The 20,950-nt window shown below is 42.7% G+C and overlaps 1 protein-coding gene across 27 annotated transcripts in view; it reads right to left on the reverse strand.

The window, feature by feature from the left end:
* MAF (MAF bZIP transcription factor) overlaps positions 1–20,950 on the reverse strand; it is a 211,466-nt gene that overhangs the window by 150,732 nt on the left and 39,784 nt on the right. For 20 of the 27 annotated variants that reach the window (XR_014588999.1, XR_014589000.1, XR_014589001.1 and 17 more), the window contains one exon: positions 1–20,950. This exon is cut by the window's right edge. The exons of 2 other annotated variants lie outside the window; for them this stretch is intronic. The gene's annotated coding sequence lies outside the window, so the exon portion shown is untranslated. 5 more of the 27 variants (XR_014589015.1, XR_014589018.1, XR_014589019.1 and 2 more) reach the window with 1 other exon arrangement.

Here is a 20,950-nt window from a genome sequence, read left to right on the forward strand (position 1 = left end):
TCTGGTCTCAACATGTTTTATTTACAAGAAAATGTGAAAGCAGGAGACAAATATCTTTTGTTTGCACAGTTTCAAAAGCATATAGCATAAGGGGTAGTTCATGCCCCCCCTTACATTGCTGAGAGTCTGGGAAGTCTCACCAGAAGCGGGACTGACTTGGGATAGGTGTAATAAAGCAGGGATTCACAGGCATAGTTTCTTCATTTACACTAACACAAAGTGAAAGGACAAAGAGGCTCCCCAAATTCTGCCCTTGTGGTTTAAATTTGAATATATATTTTTAAAGCTGGCCAAGCAACTGAAATTAAACCTCATGTAATTAAGTTCTAGTAATTTGAATGGAATGCAGTCCTGGGAAAGTTAGCAGGCTGAAAAAGTTATGGCAAAGCAGATACATTGAATTTTTGGTGCCATTCCTATCACATCAGAAGTCCACAAAGAGGGAATTTAGGAAAAGTCAAGAGATTTCAGTCTCTGGCGTGCAAACCCCAGAGGTCCATGGGCTAAACCCAACGAGCAGCCGGCTGGGTGGTGTGTTCCCACCTGAAGATCTCTTCAAGCTTCCAGTGGAGGACTGTGATGCTGCCCCAAAGTCTCTGTCCTCAAGAACGCCACCTTCTTCTTCGTGAACATACGTGGCATTGTTCTCTGGTCCTCATACCCACCAGCAGTCCTGGCTTACCTCCTGCTGCTGAAGAAACTTTTGGCCTCCTCATGGTGCAGATTTATAAGCAGTGTGATCTCCTCTGGGTCCAGACGTCACCACTCCAGGTCTTCTGGGAGACTAAGGTTGGAAATTGGAAAAGGGATCACAAAAGGTGATAATGTAGAAGAAAGGAGAGCAACAAGAAGGAACAGCTACAGAGGATGGTATAGTTAATAAACAGAAAGGATAATGAGCCAGGAGAAGTCTTGGTGGAAGAAAGAGAAGCAGCAGCTGCAAGAACTGCCAGACACCAACAAAAAGAGCATCACATAAAGCATTTGATCCTCTTTGTAGCACAAGCTCCACTCCGGGTTGGCATGGGAGCTCTGAGTGGTTTGACAGCCTTTCTCTTGCAAAGCAGTGTTACATACACCCCGGAGAACTTCATGGTGGTGTGGCTCACCCTTTGGATCAGAGCTGAATGTCCCACCAAGTTCTGATTTGATTTTGAAGAGAGCTCCCTGTTGTGTCTCCTCTGTTTGCACCAAAGCTGCTCTGAAGCTGGACTAGTGTCCCAGGGGATTACTGCAAAACCACACTATTGCTTCAAACCAAATGCTAGTACAGACACCGCTTATGTGTGAGCAAGAGAGGAACGCTACTGCCAGTAACCCTGAATACATTAAAATATCTGGGGAAAAACTGTAGGGGATTAATAAAATAAATATGCTGAACACTACCAGAAGGGTTTTTGAACACTCTGCTATTTTATGAGTTCATATTGTACCTTCAACAGTTCCACAATATGCAGCTAACATCAGCTGGAGCTCTACTTAAAGAACACTGAAACCCACAGTTTGCCCACTGATGACCAAATTACACAGGAGGAACTACAGTTGATAAGACAAATGATTTATGGACTATTGTTTTCAAGGTTCTCGTAAATAACCCTAATTGGTGTTAATCATCCACCCTCTGCTTTGTGTTATCACCAAGCAAAGTACACTTCCTAAAGTAGCTATTTAGGGGCATAATCCTTCAGAAAGACAGGACAGCTATTGACTTCAACAGGATCTGGATTAAGGCCCTCGGACAGAAGCAAGTGACTCTGGAATATGAGCAAAACACATCACATTGTCCTTCCATGTGTGCATGGAAAAGTTTCTTTTCACCATGCAGAACCAAAATTTCCTGACGCTATTCTTGCCAGCTTGCAGTTTCTGCCCCATCCCTTTACAACGGGCTGACAGCATCAGCTTCGAGGAAGACTGCTCTCAAGCAGCAGACACCTGCACCAGGATTTGGTGGCTTTCTGTCTCCAAATTTATTGTTCTCCCTGAAAAAGAGCTTTGATCTTCTGGTGCTTCACCATTTGTCACACTGTACCCTTGTCAGGAGGGAATGGTGAAACTCAAGACCTCCTTGTTTGCTGGCTTTAGGTGTAAGGTTCGGTCAGTTCAGTTTTAGCATACAGATGAGCTTTCTTGACCTTAACAAGTCTGCACTTTAAATAATGCTTAAATAGCATTCTGGAGGGTACAGTAGCATGCTGCTTACTTACGGAAGCTACAAGGAAGCTAGACAGCTTTTCAATTTCTATATCAAAGATAAAGAGATTTACACATAAAAGGGTGAATTATTTTGATTTGTAGTTTTCAAGCCACTACACATCCACCAACATAAATGCTTCCTTGTCTCTGGTTTCTGATAGTTCATATCAGGTTCAATGGCCTAGATTTTCAAAAGTGGCAATTTTGGTGCCAGTATTTCTCAGTGCCAACCCAAGGTGCTTTAAAGATGCCAGATATTGTTAAGATATTGTGTATCTTTGGAAAATTGTGTCTTTTTAACATTTCTCAAACAAGACACACCAAAGTGATAGCATGTAAAATCATCAGGGGTGGGTTTGCCAGAGGGATAACATTCTCTCCCCTCAACACCATCCCTTCCACTGGGCTCTTCATGCCAGTCTTTGCAGAGTCATCCCCCTCTCCCCATCCAAGTTCCCTACAGAGTCAAAATTACCAGTCCTTTTTGACACTCTCAACCACTGAACATCCTACGTAACCTATAAAAAAAGCTCATTTCCTTAGCTATTTCATCTTCTAAATTGCTGTCAGAGAAGTCTTCTAAGGCATGATTCTGGACACCTAATATCTAGCTATATGGTATTTGAGGGAGAGGAGGGGAAAAACCCTATCCCATTATCTGCATTATCCAGTTACCCTTGGATGTTTTCCATGTACTTGGAGGAACAAAGCCCCACTCCTGAGGCTTCGCATTGCAGCCACTGCCTTTTTGGCAGAAGAAGGGTGGATGTGGCTCCCTTCAATGTCAATCAATGTGACTTTTTTAATCAATGTAGAAGGTCACAATTGTACCACCTTCAAATAGAGTTGGGTACAATTCTTGCTGAGTCCTAAATGTTTATGGGGGGCTCAAGTTGCAGAGGGTGCTGGAAAAAGTCTTTTCTGGTCCTGCCTTCAGCACATCTTCTATTCCTAAGTCCTTTGTAAGAGTTTAAGACCAAATAAAAATTTTATCTAGGTCTCTGAGATTCAGTGAAGCACAAGTATGCAAAATGAAACCCCAGATTACACAAAACGGACTTAGTTTTGTGTTTCATTATGCCTTTGAACACATCCAATTTTGCTGAAAGGTTCAGAGAGTTCAGGGAGCTCTTTGCGAAGACACGTCACATTTTGAGCAAACTTTAAATGATTTTGAGTTTCACATCAGAATATCTACAAAATTTCACTGCGGTCACAAAACAGAAATCTATCACATTTCAAGGGACCACTGACTAGGAGAGGACACCTGAGCAAGGCACGGGTGAAAAACATTCAGATTAAGTCAACAAACAAAACTATCAATTCAAAATGCTGAATCTTTTAAGCCAGAATATTCTTCCCCCACAATTAGAGTCATTTTATTGCCACAACTGGAACTGGATCCAAAGCCCACTAAAGTCAAGGGTAGAATTTTCATTGATTTCCAAGGAGTCTGGATCAGATCCTAGATCACATTGTCACACTGCAGCAAAACCCAACCTCACTGCAGCGTACACACCTGCTTTCTAAAGTCTCAGCTCCAGCCGTTCAAATTCATTGCAGGTACAATCTGGACTATTTCAGCATTGTTTGGTGCAATGCTAAATAAATAGTGCTTTCTCAAAATCAGCAAAGATGATACTGCTTCTTGTCAGTAAATTAGGACAACTAATGAACGCTTTTTTTTTTTTTTTTTCTTAAGAGTGTCTATTTAAATCAAAACCAGGTGTCAACAATTTTTGTTCTATCAGGCTGGTGCTTTCCTGCACAAATGGTAGATTAGGGTTAGCTAAAGGCATATGAAGTGAATGAGGACCTCACACTATTTTTAATGAAGATACTTAGGTTTCCTTTACAGATGAGAAAAAATCACCAAAATCTGGTTAGTCAAGGGCTCAGAAGATTCTGTGTAAAGAAGAGAGAAAGAAGGGAAAGAGAGGAAAAGGCAGGCAGGCGAGAAGAGAAGAAGAAAGAAAGGAGTGAAGGAAGACTGCATGTTTCATTTGCTGATACTTCAGGCTGGCAAGTCACAAAAACATGAAAACCTTCTTTAACCTCTTGCCTCCTCTTGACAAAATCATCTACCTACAAATTAAAAGTATCTCCAGACATTGCCTGAATTATTTTCTTAGGTGGTTCTTAGAATTATTTAATAAAATTTAATAAAAGAATTATTTTCTTAGGTAAATTGCTATGTACATTAAGAAATTATTTTGAAAATAAGACATGGAGATTTTTTTTCCTCTGCAAATCGAAACAGAAGTATATATCTGAGGGGAATTTCTGGGAAGAACAAATAATCCTCTGGAGCTGGTGCTACAGTAGGTGCCCTAAACAAACCTACAGAAGGAGTGTAATGAGGCAATGATTTATTGCACGCTATGCAACTCTCACTGCTGTACAGTGTGTTGTAAGAACCAGCAAAAGGGAGAGGCAGCAATCATACAGCCTCCTCCTCCTCCTCCTCATGTGTTTCTGAATATTACCAGCTCTGGTATGATGGTGTGATACTGAAACATGGGTGCAGCCACACTGAGTCGCAGGCTTGGCAAACGATTTCTGTGCTGCAACATTTCACATTTCAGACTTAGAGCTGCACCATCACCCCTGCCCCAAATAAATAAATAAATAAATGTCTTTGGATATTGTGAAGCTTTGTGTAAATACCAAATGTAATTTGTGTTGGATGTGTTATTGCTCTATTTGCACAAAAGGGATTTTCAGGAACATTTTCATCAGAACGTGAAATCCTAGATCTTCCAAAGTTAATGGTAAAGCTTCCCTTGCTTTCAAAAAGAGCAGCATTTTACTCATTCCATTTAAAATGTGTTAGTGACTAGTTACAGATGGAAAATTCTGCACATATAAACATATTTGTAAGAAAATCTCAGTCCTAAAGAATTACAGTCAATCAAATAAGGAGCAGAAACATGTAATGCAACCAGTATTGCACCAATCAATACAGATCAACAGGAGTCTGATCCTTACTGGGTGGTATTTGCAATTAGCTGTGCTTTTTTGCAATTTAAAATTCATTTGGTTTCTTGTAATGACTGGTGGATTGCTTACAGTTCTGCCCAAGTTCCTCCCATTTTCTTCAATTTAATATAAATATATTTGGTGAGTTATTTATAATAAATAAATGTGAAAAAAATTACCTGCAGACTACTTGTGCTCACCCCCTCCCCCTGCACACAAAAAGGCTAAATCAGTGAAATAAATTAATTGCTATGAATTATTCAGCTCTACCTGTGGCAATGAAAAATAGCAAGAGCATTAGGTTTCTTCTTTGTGTACTAAGCCTCTAATTTATAGAGAATGCATATTAATAAAACACAGGATATTCATCAATATTCAAGTCACTGGCTGCCTGGCTATTTAATCTAAAATTACCAGCTAGCTCAAAACTCTTACTAGTTAATCATGCAATCTAAGCCATTCTGATATTGATGGTTAACATTAATTGCCCAACTGCAATTTATAAAATCCTCTCCTACATCTTTCTTTTGCCTAGCAGAGAGCCCTTTGACATGTCTAACTTCACAGACAAGCTGCAGAAGACCAGTTCATCTGGGCCCTTCTACAACCCAAAATGTCTGCTTGTTTCCCAAGAAAAGGATGTAATCTCCCATTGTGTTTTTGCATCTCTTCTGAATATACTAACAACAGTGAAAGATAGTTATGGTCTGAAGAGGATATAAAGAGAAATGCTAGCTCTGCTGCAGTCAGTGAGAGTCACCTTTGACTTCCATAGCATTAGAGTTTCCTGAGAATCACAATCAATACACATCAATACACTACAAGGAGCACAAGGACTACCCAAATTCCCCTGCCACACCACATCTCAGTTCCTTAAACCTTGCTGAAAAGGGGCCTCTAACTAACTAATTAGCTAGCTAAATAACTATTCTAGCTAGCTAGCTAGCTCCAGCTCTGACATAAAGGATGGCTGTTTGGTTTCCCTGAATATTATCAGAAACAAAAATGTTCTTCATTGTAAAGATTTTTATATATTTTGTGGTTTCTGCAGATGTTCTGCAGATGTTCATGCAGAGCTTGTTGGCCTTTAAATGGAAGCACCAGGGAGGCTGGAACAATGACCAGTGTCACAGTGACCAGTCATGAACTCCACAAAAAGACACCAACAGTGGATTTCCTCCCCAAAACCTGACTTCATGTGATACAACTAGGCCAAAATTTAGGCACAAACTCACAAAGTTTATCATACCAGCAAGAAGTGCCGATGGAGTGGATGTCAGAGACAATTTCCTAAAGTGCTGCATGGTAACACGTAATGTGACCCTATATCCATATTCCTCACCTACAATTTTTCTTCATTGTTCTACTTTTTTATTAACATAATCAGATTAAAACAAACCAAGAAAGAACAACAGCAAAGGTAAAGGTCAGCTGTTTTAACCAAACAGTTAAGATCTTGGAAGTTAACTGCAAAGCAGGAAATTTGCAGCCAGTTCACTGTCCTCACTGAAGCAGGAACTTCAAACTACAGTTTATATAGTTGCATAAATATACTGCACAATAAATAAAAGCTTTCTTAAAAATGACATTCTCAACCTCTTTCAAATGGTTTTAATCTTGTTTCATTTAAGCTTAGGCTTAAGAACCAACAAAAAATTTGCTAAGAATACTTTTTGAGGAAGGAAAGCCCTGTTCTCTGTATATAGACATTCTCCGGAACAAAGAGGCAAGTTTTCTGAATTTTGTCATTTTGCCCCTCTGGAACTCAGGAGCTACCAACAAATCAGGAATTGTTTCCTTCCGTTATTTGAGGGCTGCTTGTGATCGCTCACTGGCCGGATAAGGCACGTGGTGTTGTTTCTCCTCCCCGATTGCTCCGGCACCAAAGCACGCTCCTGGCCTTGGGACTTATGTAAGGGTTTCCATCCATCACAGCCGTGTCAATAAGAACTTGAACCTGAATGTTTGCAGAAAGCAAACATGAGAAGTGCAATAGCGGAGTCTACCCCCAATTCATTTCAAAATTCCGGTAAATATTTGTGAACAATGTTTTGTAGCATTCGTACAGCTCCCATTGGCGATTAAACTCAGCTTCAAAACATACTGAGGCTCTCAGTGAATTCTGAGCTGCCGAAAGGTAACAACACGCTGACAGCAGAGAGAAAATGATGACTGCAGAGTGAAACACAGCCTCGGATAAATAAACTCTCAGCAAATCTCAGTAATTCTATGTGGCGTAAAAGAGGCTTGAGCCTTGTCTGAACTGGGCTTTCACCGAAGTTAGAAAACCAGGTTTAAATTAAATTTAAAGACCATTCTTCTTAAAAGCACTTCTCCACTGCTTTGGCTGGAGAGTGTATTTTTCTAACCAATGTTTACATAGTTTGATCCATTTTCACTTCTTTGCTTTAACTGAAACTATTAATTAAGGTATTTAAAAATTAAATTGAGTGTATGCCTCCTTTGGACTGGATCTCAGGCTTCATTTAATTGTTGGTTCTCGTGCTGGGTCTGGCTGTGAGGGTGTGTGAATCTGTCTTGATTTGGAAATGAACCCAAATTTACAAATGTATTTCATGCAGGCTACAAGATTTAGTAAAATGCCAAAGACATGCCCTGCTTTAATTGTTTTAATTGTTTGGAATATATCCCTGTGATATTAAAAATGACATCTGCAATAAACATGGGCACATGAGCCTTGTGTAACTCGCTGCAGAAAACTGTGTGCATCTTTAAATGGTTTAGCTGGAGTTAGAGGCATAAAACAAATGTTTGATTTTGTGAGCACGAAAACATTCACACATTTCTTGTGATTTATATACCGTAATCATGCTGGATTTTCAAGTGGAAAGGGTGCCTAGAAATTACTGAAAAAGGGTCATCTCTATCTTTCTATTTGCAACTAATATAATGCAAGGCTTTCGATCTTAGTGGGGCCCAATATGCATACTGAAGTCTGATTTAGATTTTCCCGTTGAACGGCTTTTCTGTATATAAATCTCATGAAGACACACTGATCCTTTAAACTTCAGTGTTGATGCTGAAATTATGCTGTGTGTCAAAATTACATCAAACAGCCGCACTTATTTCCACCAGAAAAATTTGATTATTTCACTCTCATTTACATTACATTTTTTCCCCACTATAATGCTGACTTCGAAATTCCCTTAGGTCTGGACACATGAAGTATACTTTTTCAGTAGAAAGAAAGCTTTCATTATATTTCATGATTTTTTTTCTCCTTGATTTGAATGTTATAATTGGATTCAGGAGATATTTATTGCGAACTTCATGTTTTGCCAGGCTCCATGAGCGGCATCTTTTAATTTCTCTCTTTTCAATGAACCTTTTGACTTGATAAAAGTGGCTCTAAGGTATTTTTACAAAAGGGGCAACAGAGCCAGTTCATTTTGAAACCCTCTCTTTAAAGTATCTCATTTCCTTATTATTTCTTAATAGCAGCACAATCCTGCAATGTCATAAAGAATGCCGCAGTTGACTTCAGTGGGATCAGGATCACTCCCTACTGTAATTAGTTGTATATTTCAAAATATTAGAGGTCATTTTATTTTTCTTTTTTTTCTATCCAAGAAAAGAAAACATTTTTGAAAAAAAAGACTTTCAAGAGTGACTGTCAGTATAATACTAAAAATAAGTTGCATGCATTCCAGTTACTACAATTTATGCCTCTAAGGAAATTTTCCTCTTCTCATTTACTGCAAAATTTTAATGCGAGCTTTTACAGCCATTGATTCAATATCTTTAATCTTCCCCCAATATTAGACAGAAATGGGACTAACTGGGGAAAATCCATCTGGTTATAAAGCACACTGTCTATAAAGTTGTTCAGTTCATCCAAAGCGACTTTTTTTCCCAGTGGGTTCAGATAGGATGAAATTATAATATTTGGAAATACTGTTAATACTATTCAGAGATTAATACATTTGTAATTAATAATAAGTTTAAAATATTATGACGCCTCTGGAGAAATCAAAAGATCTAATGCCAATCACCCCACTCTGTCAGGGATGGTTTAGGTCCCACTGCACCAAATTCAGATGCTGTTAATTATGTTCAGCAGCACAACCTTCTCTCTGAGCCCAGAGGATGAAATTGTGCCTCAGCCCACACCAGGGAGGGAGCACGTCACCCCAGCTGCTCGTTTTGATGGGCTCCTTCATGGTTTGCATGCAAAGGGCTGGGAGCTGTCCTCCCAGGGAGAAATTAGCTGAGCATCCGCCTCTCTGTCCATAGCCCTGGATGCAGGGAGGTGCAGCACCTGGCCAAAATGGTCCAGGGCCTGTAACAACTTGACCCTGAGCAGCTACAGGCAGAGCAACATGTCCGACCATGCCCTTGGAGCAAGGGAAAAATGTATGCTTTCCCCTGAGGACCATTAGGTAAATGCTAAAAATACAAAGCACAGCTTCTGACTCGCAGAGTGCAACTGTGCCCAGTGGACAGTCCCTTTAGAACTGGTGGGACTGTCGTGCAGAATGAAGTTGTGAACCTGCTGAAGTGAATGGAAAGACTCTGGTGTCCCGCGGGGGTGTCAGGTGTTTGCCTCCAGGACATGGAACTTAAGGACATGGGCAAGATGCTGGCAGGACGCAGGACCTATTTTGGGACACTGCCTATGTTAGGTATGTCTATTGATCCTGCTGACACTGGCCCAGAACACGTGGGAGTCATTCATGCCTTTGCTCACCACCAAGAGAAAAGGGCAGGTTGCCAGGCTCTCCGGGGGGGGGGTGCCAGAAGGGCTGGGTCTGCCTGACAGGGGTGCCCCACCACGGAGCCGCAGCAGCGGGACACTGGGACACCAGCCCTGCCAGCACTGGTTTTGGGATGGCAACGTAAAACTCTGTGAATGCCCAGGAGGCTCTTTCAGCCTCCCCAGCAGGGTCACGCCAGAAGATGCCCAGCTTCTCATCCCAGTGTGCCTCAGTCTGTCGTCTCCTCCGCGATTCTCTCCGCTAACTCAACGCAGCACAGTCCAGATCTAACACTACCATCAAAAACCTCTCCAGCTCCATCCCAGCTAAGCCACCTCCTCTGCCCTTTCCCCACCCATAGAAACACAGAATCCCAGAATGGCTTGGGCTGGAAGAGACCTTAAAGCCAATCTAATTCTAACACCCTGCCATGGGCAGGGACACCTCCCACCAGACCAGGTTGCCCAAAGCCCCATCCAGCCTGGCCTTGAACACCTCCAGGGATGGGGCATCCACAGCTCCTCTGGGCAAAGTGGCTGCTGAATTTGGAGGGGCCGGAGCAGGGGCACTGGTCCCTGCCACGGACTCTGCTGAGCAGTGAGGGCACTCTTGTCAGCGCTCTGTGGGAACGAGTGGAGTGACATATGCTAACACGCTGTTAAACATAACACTGCCGTGTTTAAAAATATGCTAGCTAGTCGGATCAAATGCATTTTTAAACATGCCTCCTTTTTTTTTTTCTTTTTTTAAAGGAATTGTTTTGGGTTAATATGTGTGAGTAAAATCACTTTTGAGCATGGTGGAGACACAAGAGATTTAGAATTAAGGTAAGTGTCCTTTGAACAAGTAGAGTCTTCAGGGAAAGTTGACTTAAAAAACAAGTTTTCCCTGATAATGTTAATTTGTTTACATTGTCCAGTTCACAGGATTTCACCATGAGCAGGGAGCAAAATGCTTATGCGCAGCATAATACTCATGTAATCCATCCCCAATGTTTATAAATTCGGCCCTAAGGCACTACAGCAATAAACACCCTCATTATGTAATACGATAATAATAACTCCCCAAAAGCATTACAACTCTTCCTGTCAATACAGGTATCTCTTTAATGACATGTTAAAACTGAGAGCAGAATTAAAACCACGGTGCAGTTTAGTGTCTTTAGTGATAGTTGTAATATATGTCCAGGGAGAGGACAAATCCTTTCAACTGAAAGAAAGCCAGTTTCTGACTCTGTCCCACGTTCCTTTTCTCTCCACAAATTGCTACTGCAGGAAAACACGTCAACATTTTCCCTTTGCATGCTCTTCTGCTGCTGGCTAGTCCTCCAGGTCTGTTCAGCCCAAGGGTTATTCTACAGCAGCCCTTTAGTTCTAGTTTGAAGCCAGGATCCTCAATGATACGATCATTTACAGCAAAGCTGGTGGCGCCATCACAGGCCAGTGAGTGTGCTTTTGGCCGGTGGACGAAATAGCAAGTGCAAGAGAGCACGAAAAGACAAAAGAGGCTTTGCTTCCATGCAATGTAATGTGGAATAGCGAATGGAAAATGGAATAGCAAAATCTAGGTCAGTGAAAAGCTTACTTGTATGAAGCGACAATGAGCAGAATTGCCTCTAAATATAACAAATACTTACTCAGGTTTTTACAGAAATCATTGAGGGTTCTTTAAACAATATTGCAGGGGCCTGATTTGTAAATCTGCATGCCCTAATATCACGGTTCACAAAGAAACGGAGACAGAAATGAAACCATACATCAAATGCCCGGCAATGAAAGCACACCAATACATTCTGTGATTGACCTTCATCTATGCCTGGGTCAGGTGCAACTGCAGAGCTGCATGGGGGGCTGGTTTGACTTTCTTTCAATCAGTCTTTGGGGACAGAGTGCAGAACAGAGCCCCATCACCGTGCTGAAGCCAGAGGGGCTGCAGAGGGTTTGCACTGATACTGCTAAGAGCTGACATTTATGAAAGTGAGGTTCTTTAAGGTTTACATTGTATTTGTGTGTAAGGTTTTAAGCAGAAACATTAAAAGAAGGCAAAGATGACAATGGAGAAGAAAGGAACCCAAAGGGCACCTCAGAGCAAGACTGGTGCTGCCACGCTGCCCGGCTCCAGCCTCTGAGCTCGGGATGCCTGTCCCAGGGCTTGATGGTGCTGGGGCTGAGGTGTGCTGCAGCCATGGTACACCCATCAGATGGGGAAGGTGGAGGAAAGCTGAGGTTCGAGCTCAGAGCAGACTGAATGTGTGTTTTTAGTGGTACGTGCTACCAGGAAGAGAACGGAGGAAAATGAAAGGGAAAAGCCTGGGCTGAGTGCTCATTCCAGGCTCCTGAGGGTTGCCCTGACCAGCTGGGGCAAAGACGAGGAAATGTTCCTGACAAGGGAATCTGGTGAAAATCTGTAAGATCCTCCACACAGGCTCTGGCTGTGCTTTTCCCTAGGGGAGATGGTATTATCAGATTAAAAAAAAAAAAAAAAAAAAAAAAAAAAGGGGGCAAGCAAGAGAGAAGCCTACTGGCTTATGAACTTCCTTGATCTGAAGCTCCATGAATTCTTTCCACCGTTTTGGTACAGCACCTTATGTGCTGGGTGGAAGGGGAAGCTATTGAGTGTTGAATTACAGAGGGGAAAAACATCTCAAATTCCTTTCTATTTATACTCACAACTTTTCCAAATCATTATACTCAAATCCCCTCGCCTCAGCTGAACTGCTCATGGGTTACAGGGCCAAGAAAGAGGTGGAGCCTTCATAGCTTGCACTAAGCCTTTCAGAAACTTGGAGAAATTTCCAAAAAATGAAAGCAATGAAAATTACCATGCCAGGCAGAGAAGATTTAACCTCTACAGTCCCCTGTGGGCATAGAATTAATATACAAGACAGTAGGAGGTTGCTTTCATAACAGGGAGAATAGGTTGCTTATTTGTGAGAAGTTTTCTGGGACTACTTTCATTGTTAAGCTGAGGCTGACACTGGGTATAGAGAGACAGAAATTTGACAAAAGCAAGTTGTATTTTGGGGGTATTTGAGAAAAAAAAAAATCTATTCTGGTAGTCCAGACACTAGGCTGGGACTCGTTAAGTTGTGAACTTGTTAAATTCCTACTCCACCAACGGCTTCCTGCATGACGAGAAACCAAAGCCTATTTCTGCTGGTACAAATCCTCCTTGACTTCAACAGACGCTGAGGCCTTCGTACTTCAGCTCCTTACCCCTAAAACCATTCAACAACTGCCACACAAGCCCCACTGAGCACCCCTGCAGTGCGGCTCTATTGCACCAGGCACAGAGACTTTATGCCTAGGGAAAAAAACAGGTGCAAGTCTTGAGAGATGCTCCTTGTAAGGTGCTTCTGCCTTCTCACATGAGCCTGCACTTGGCATGGCTCAAAACTGTATGACATTATTTATTTTATTTTCCTCCTGCTTCAGTTACAATCAGGAAGGTGGATAGGTTTTGGATTTTAGTTTCCTTGTCATCATTCCTGCTGTTGTTGTTGTTTTTGTTGTTTTGTCTATGTTTCGTTTTAGCCACATTGGTGGATTAATTTAGGAATGTCCATTTTCACTTCTGTTTCTGGTCTATTTTCACTTTTTGGCTTTCAAGTTTTAGCAAACTTCTCTCACTTTTGGATTTCCAACACCTTACAGGGCAATACAGACATTAAAGTAAGAAATATGCTAATTGGACTTTATAATAAATGTAAAAGTTATGAGAACTCTCTAATCATATGAGATTTGGAGGCTCCCATCTCTACCCTAATTAAAAATCTCAGCCGTATATTATCCAGCACAAGGCTCACCAGTGCAGCTCACAAGTACGATGTGCAAGAGCAAAGTGCCCTGTGGGATCCTCCAGAGGGGCTTTCTGCAGTGGCAGGTGACACCTTAAATTAGCAAATTTAAGGTCTTAAATAACAAAAATATACCTCGAGCCAGGAAATGCCACCAGCAGACACAGGGACGTATACTCCAGAACTGTGTCTGGGCTTTGAGGAGGAGTCGTGAGAGTCTCAAGAGGATTCAATAGAGACACCCCACAGGGTGCTCCAGAAGGGTGGGTTCTGGTCTTGTATTTTCTGGGGGAATGGCTGGAGGATGATGCACAAACCCTACAGCTCACCCAACCCTTCCCAGATTATCCACTGCCCCAAAAAGCCTACAGAAGAGAGGAGGATCAGTGGTGAGGGATAGCTGCTTTCCCACCTTCTCCACAAGGGAGGGACAGATCCAGGCTCACAGTTTCACCACCACACATGGAGCCAGCAGGGTTCAATGAAATGTGCAGCCACTGTACTCTGTGAGGTTTATCCACACCCAAGTGCTTTTTAAATGTGGACTGTTGAGCTATCCAAAAAGCCTTAGCCAACTCACTCTCAGATTTCCAACCAATACCCCTTAAAAATAGGGTGGTGAATGTTTCATCCTCATTAACAAGGTAAATATAACATTACTAGAGGTCTGGAGCCTTTTGTGCTGAGCTTCGACCCGCAGCAGTATTTCCCTGCTAGAAAAAAAAGCAGGCTGGAGTTGGTGACATAACACCAAATATACAGATGGGAACGCACTATAATTAGCAAGGGAATGTCATTCCTGCCATCTTTACTTCATTTGTAACTGTGCCTGTAAGCTCTGGGGAATGGTGTGCATTTCACACAGTCTGCACAAGAACAAGGATTGCCAAGTGTCCCAGTTCTGGTGGGATACCCTTGGTCCCCTGCCCCGCGGCCGGGGGAGATGCCAGCAGCACCGGGGGACGGCGATGCCCTCGGGCTGGCACCGCCAGGACCAGAGGTGCAAGGGGAGGACCAGCTCTGCATAGCAGCAAGAGCTCGGCTCCCTCTAAATCACCACATGCTCCCACCCAGAGCAGCACTGGTGCTGCCCATTGCTTCTTGGCATGCTCCTTCGTGCACACACAAAAACATCCTTTTGCCCATCACCAAGCCAAACGCGCAGCCTGGACCTGACCACAGAGGCTGATAACTGTGTTGCCCATCCCACTTCGCTTGCTCCCAGGAGAGAGAGGATTTATTCAACACAAATTCAGGGATTTTTACTGGAGCTTTTTAGCGTGTAACCATTCTTTTTAAATCTTTCCATTGGTTCCAGTAAAACACCGAATCAATGTTTAAGGTTTTACTGCTTACTTTAAATGTGCTCAATAATATAAGTCCAGTTGTCTTTTAAACACTTTGTCATCTTCAGCAGGCACTTAGATCAAAAACTTGCTGTCTGCTCTGCTCTGTCTATAGAGTCAAGTGAATTTGTTCAGTTTTTCATCAGGCTGCACAAACTTGTGAAACCAGCCAAGGGAACAAACAGACCAATAATGTAATATGTTCCTTGTCTTGTACGCAAAGTTCAAATCAGCTTGCTTGAGGAGGCTAATTCATTGTATTGAATCCACGGGGGCCTTGCCTCTGAAGATCTCAAAGCATGGTAGGAATATTAAATTGCACAGATTTTTAACCCCATGGATTTTAAACAGAACAGACCGCTGTGATCATCTCATCAGCTCCTTCATGGCAAAGAAATAATTTCCCCATGCATTTCTTGCACGAGCTCTAATTTTTGAGATAAAGTAGAGCATATTTTTCTGGTAAGCACTTCAGCCTTGATGAAAAAAAACTTCACGTGATGGTGAATGCACCACATCCCCCGATAAGATTTCTCAATTTTTCATTCTCTTTGCCATAAAATAAGAAAATCCATCTCCACAGATCCTTCTGCAGTATGACCGTACTAACTGCACAGGTCTGGAGGAGTCATGACCTTCCGAAGGTTACACAATGACTGAGTGTGCATTTTTCCACTGTTATTTAAAGCTCATTTAAGCTCAGGCTGCTGCTGCAAGACCCTTCTGCTGTTGTACACACCTGTGTCCCTGCTCCCCCCTGTGCAGTCCCTACAATCTCTCACTGGCACTAAGCCTGCTCAGGGCAATGATCTGGCAGAAAAGTGACCATGTCCAGCAGTTGCCTGCATCTGTGGCACTGGTACACTCTGGTATTCCTCTTACAGATCCCTCTTACGGAGGAATAAGGCAGCTCCCAGCACCCAGGAGCCTTGAGCCTGCTCGCAGCTCTGCCACTGAGTGTTTGCAGATCCATGGGGAAATCACTTATTTCCCTGGGATCTCCCTGTAAATTTAGCAGAGTGCCTCGAGATCCCCAGAGCAATGGCACTGTTCAAGTACAAAGCTTAATTATGACTGTTATAATATATTCATGCCACTAATTCCCACTAAGAACTGCAAATCGCTCCCACTCCACACCTCTGTCCCCCATGCCTGTCCGTGCTGGTGGACAATTCATTCCCCAAAAAGAATATATTAAACTCATGTGAAATCTTTCCAATTCACAGGATATCCACGTACAGAATGCAGTTTCCCTCAAACATACTTGTGATCTGAGTGCATCAAGTGGTGTATTCCCATATGATTTTTTAGCGTCTTGACAGAACCTATTGAAAATCCAAGTTCTGACCAGCCAAATAAGTTTTGATATCCTTCCTGTGTCTGTGATCAGCCAGATTCTTCTATCATGTACAATTTAAAACCCATTTTCTGTAAAGCTTGTATAGATGTCTTTAGAAATCATACTGAATGAGTTTTTTTTTTTTCTTTTTTTTTAATTAAATTTAGTTATTTCAAAATCCTCAGGATGAAATCCCAGGAGGAGTGTAGAAGGCTGAGGTGAGTTCATTGAAAACCTCAAATGAGTTAAAATACATTGAAAATACCTTGCATTTGTGTCCTGGAATAAAGACGGGGGCTGCCACAAGAAATGCCTTAGCCTCAGCCCAACAACTGCAACGTCCCATCACCCTTGAGGTTAATGAAAACCACACCACAATGGTTAAAGGATAAATTCAGCCCCAGGGCTACTGGTTAGGGAACATTTGAAGGGCGGTTCAATATCCCACCTACAAAAATCATCCCGTGTTGTCAGCTCTGCAGCCTGAACAAAAAGCTCGGAGATCTATTCACGTAACATTGGGCCTCAAAAAAATTACAAGTTGTGATGAAATTAAAGACATCCAAATTTTTAGCCATTCTCTGCTGATAAAGGCTCTATTATTACCATTTACAAAGGGGAAACACAGCCAATTATAAGCTACTTCTGGCACATGCCAGGCCTCAAGTAGAAGATAAGCCAACACAGCAGAGCTTGCAGCTGGAAGCCCAGAAACCTGAAAATGAGCTGACTCATGGAAATATCCCCATATAAAATATCGGATGGTTATTTTTCTCTGCCTCATTTCTGCGTGTCTTAGGAATGATATATGAATTGCCTTATTTACTTTGTCCCATAAAACTTACATTTTTTTTATTAATGTGCTGCCAGCTCCGGGAGCATTGGGTGTGGGAGCAGCTGGAGGGAGGAGGGCAGGGAGCAGAGCTGCAGTGGTACAGGGTACAAGGGGAAGGCTTGGGCTTTGCACGAGTGATGTGCCATACCCAAAAGCAAGGCAGCATGCTTCACCATGCTCCCAGAAAGCCAGCCTGCTCCTCAATCCACGCTGATTTCTCCAAAATGAGGGTGCTGACTGTACTGATTTTAGGCTGGGGAGAATGAGTGCAAAATTGGGGTAAGGAAACTTATGGTCCAGCAGCAAGCCCCATGCCCAGCACCTCTGATCCTGCTCATCCCCATCAGGCAACAGAGGGCTGCAACCTATGAGCCTGGAGTTTTTTCTTGCAAATGCGAGGACTTCCTAGTACTTGAGACGTGCCTCCTCTTCCAAACCCATTTGTGAGGCTCTCTCGAGTTGCTCAGAGAGGACCACATGCAGATGGGTGGGTGGTGGGGTGGCACATGCCTCATTTCCTTAGGAAATGAGGTTAAAAACCTGCCCTCCCCCCTGTTACGCCGCACTATTGAATTAGGGATGGTGAATGCTCATTATGAATATAATTAAACGCAACAGCCTCATCTAACAGGCTATTTTTATCTGCTCCTCACCTCAACAAACAGCAGAAGGCATTAAAATCCAGAGGGAGGATCCACGCTGGGGGTAAACGGGCAGTTTTGCCAGCCACCAGCTCGAAGCGTGCTTGAACAGATTTCAGTAAGGCAGCCTCTCTTGGAAACTACTGTCCAAAAAAAAGAGATGCTTGGGATACTTCTTCCTGGGAAAACCATATCTAATAAGCATAAGGCAGAGATTGGGGAGTGCATTTCCATTTTACGAGGGAAAAAAGAAGGAGCTTTGCAGTGTGTCTTGTACCAGCTGCTGGCCACAGTGGCGGCAGGGTAGGTAATTAAGAAGGACATCATGTAACAGATAAATGCAGGACAGTAAGTACTCATTACTTGATATATAGCATATCATCTATTATTAGAGGCTAATAATTCCCTAACCTATTCATGTTACTCTTTTGTCCGTGTTGCTGGCCGTTTGGCACACTCTAAATTTCCCAACATAAAATTTACTAGATGTTACAACTCATATCTAATCCTGAATTTCTGTGCATTTCACTGCAGTATATCATGCAGCTAGGTAAAAGCACAACACTAAATCCTTTGCAAACGAATGAGCAAGCCAACAGAACTTCATGTTTTCACTTTCCTCCCAGAAAAAAATGGTATATTGCATATTTTCCTTTGTTGTAATTTTAACATCTATTTCCATCTTTAGAATGCTGCAGTTCTACGGATGTTCAGCTGTACTTTACTCGGCACTCAATAATGCACTTTTTGCCTGATATATTTATTCTTTTTGAAATAGCCTGTATTTTAAATGCATTTATACACATATTTAAACACATTTTTAAATGCATTTTAAAAGAAACCCGAGGAAGTGCTATTGTGTTTAATCACAGAGAGCAAAATCCTCAAGTCATGTAAATCATCATTTCACAATCTGCTCCACACTATCCTAATTTGGAAAGTGTAGCACAGCAAACAGAGCTGAATTTATAAAGGATTCTTTACACGTTTATAACATTCATGTAACTTGGAGTGTCAATCTCCATCAGCTGTCCTAGATCACTGCAAGGAACAACAGTGGAATTCATTTATTAGGAACTTCGTTCCTTTAATACAACTGATATGTACTTTTTCCCCCTATTTTTCTTCATTATTATTTTATTTGCTTTTCTGTTATTTTACACTATTTTATTTTATTTCTGAAGCCCAGCCCAAAACCTTAAGTCGCGCTCTGAAAGAAGGCAAGTCACTCAACGTAACCCGTTCCAGCATTTCCAGAAGGTTTAGAAGTCATGATAAAAAAAGCCACATGGGATGAAGCAATAATACAGTGTTTGCCTGCAGGATCTCTGCTCATGAGCAACTACACAAGGACTTCACTGATAAGGGTTTGCAGCTAGAAACTGTAGTAGCCATACCAAAAACGAAACCAGATCTCTGCTTCTGTCCTCTGCAAATTGTTTTTCAGTGCGGCACTCTTCTGGGAGACAGAAAACACTCGCTGCGGGTTATCAAACCCTTACACTTTCTGCTAACCTGGAGAGGTTGCCAGCGAGCAGAGAAGTCACTGCAGTGCGGGAGGGAGGACAAAGTCTGCAAACTGCCTGGGGAGGCCACAGCACAGGGAGGCAGGGGGCGAAGGCAGCGTCCCAGCAGCTTCACATGCAAATCCCCCCGCGTATCGGCAGAGGACAACCCAACTCCAGATCAAGAGGGGAGCTGAGCCCCGTATTTAGGAGCTGAAGCAGTGAGGGAAAATCCTCTCCTAGGAATTCTGAAGCATTTCACATTCGATGTGTGCAATGTATACTTTTTATGTTATCTGCCTTGTTTACATATCCTTCATATAAAAGCAACATTTTGTCCACCAAAGGATACTAAAACCTCCATGCATTTTTGCAGCGCCGTACTGTTCGTTTTCATGTGTCAGCAACATTCCGTGTGTGCTCATTTGAATCCCGTTCCCTATAGTTTTGGCCAGGACTGGCATTGGTCGCCCTTGCCTATAGACAGAATCTGCGTGCTGTGCTATAGGTTTTATACTCCACCCCAGAGATCTCTGTGTTTCAGTTCTGGAAGATTTTCAGGCTCCCTAGCAGAGTATGAGCATTCGGGGTCCTTTCCTTGTTTTAGGGACAGAATAAACACCGTCGGTAGGACTCGTAGCAGATGCACCAAGGCTCCCATAATGAGAGGCTCAGCTCTGGCTCTGGGAAACATACAGCAGAGGCTGAGCGCATGCGAGTGAACAGCCCGACGAGAGCACAAAAGGCTGATATCTAAAAAGGAAAAGCTTGTGTTGATATGACAGTGATAGCAAAGGAGGAAAAAGTCCTGCCAAGTTTCTTAGAAACACCGGTCCTACTCCTGCGCACACCTACAGCCCTGTTCTTTCACCCTGCTCTTTCCCCTGAACTCAGCAGCCACCACCCCATGTTTTGCCCGGTCTCTGAGGACCTTTGGTAACCTTCCCCTTGTATCGAGGGGAATGTTTTCCTGCAGCTCAAATCTCTCTTCAACAAACTGAATTTAAAAAAAAAAAAAAAATGACTTCACTTTCTAACAGATGCACAAGCACACCTTGGGATGAATGTGTTACGGAATCCAAGCCATCACCACCTGCCTCCCAATTACATTTGCTGCATTGTCCCTTGTGGTGTGCACCTGTGACATGTTGGCACTGAGCAGGGATGACTGGAGTGGGCAGGCGTGGACCTAGCCACACGCATTTTGCTTTGCAAAAGTCTCCCAGCAATTATTGCAGGGCTCTCTTAAAGCCCGAGACATTTTGCAGCAGCCCATTTTCTTTCTCCTGTCCATGCGATGAGTTAACGTACAAGAACTTTTAGTTAGGTAAAGTGGCAAAGCCATGAAACTATAATTTAAAAAAACTCTTCACCTCAGGGTACCGAAGTCCAGCTGGCCAGGGACCGATCTAACGAGGGAAAGGTCATTTGCAGGCTCCCCGCTACCCTCACTGCACATACACACCTCGGCAGCCAATTAACCAACTCCGGGAATAATCCCTATCAAATTTCAATCCAATTTTTACACCTGGAATAATGGAGGAATCCACACAGCTACGACCGCTTGCACCAGGAAAGATGCACAAAGGAGGACTTCC

The sequence above is a fragment of the Anser anser genome (assembly GCF_964211835.1).
Source record: "Anser anser genome assembly, chromosome: 11".
Lineage (NCBI taxonomy): Eukaryota > Metazoa > Chordata > Aves > Anseriformes > Anatidae > Anser > Anser anser.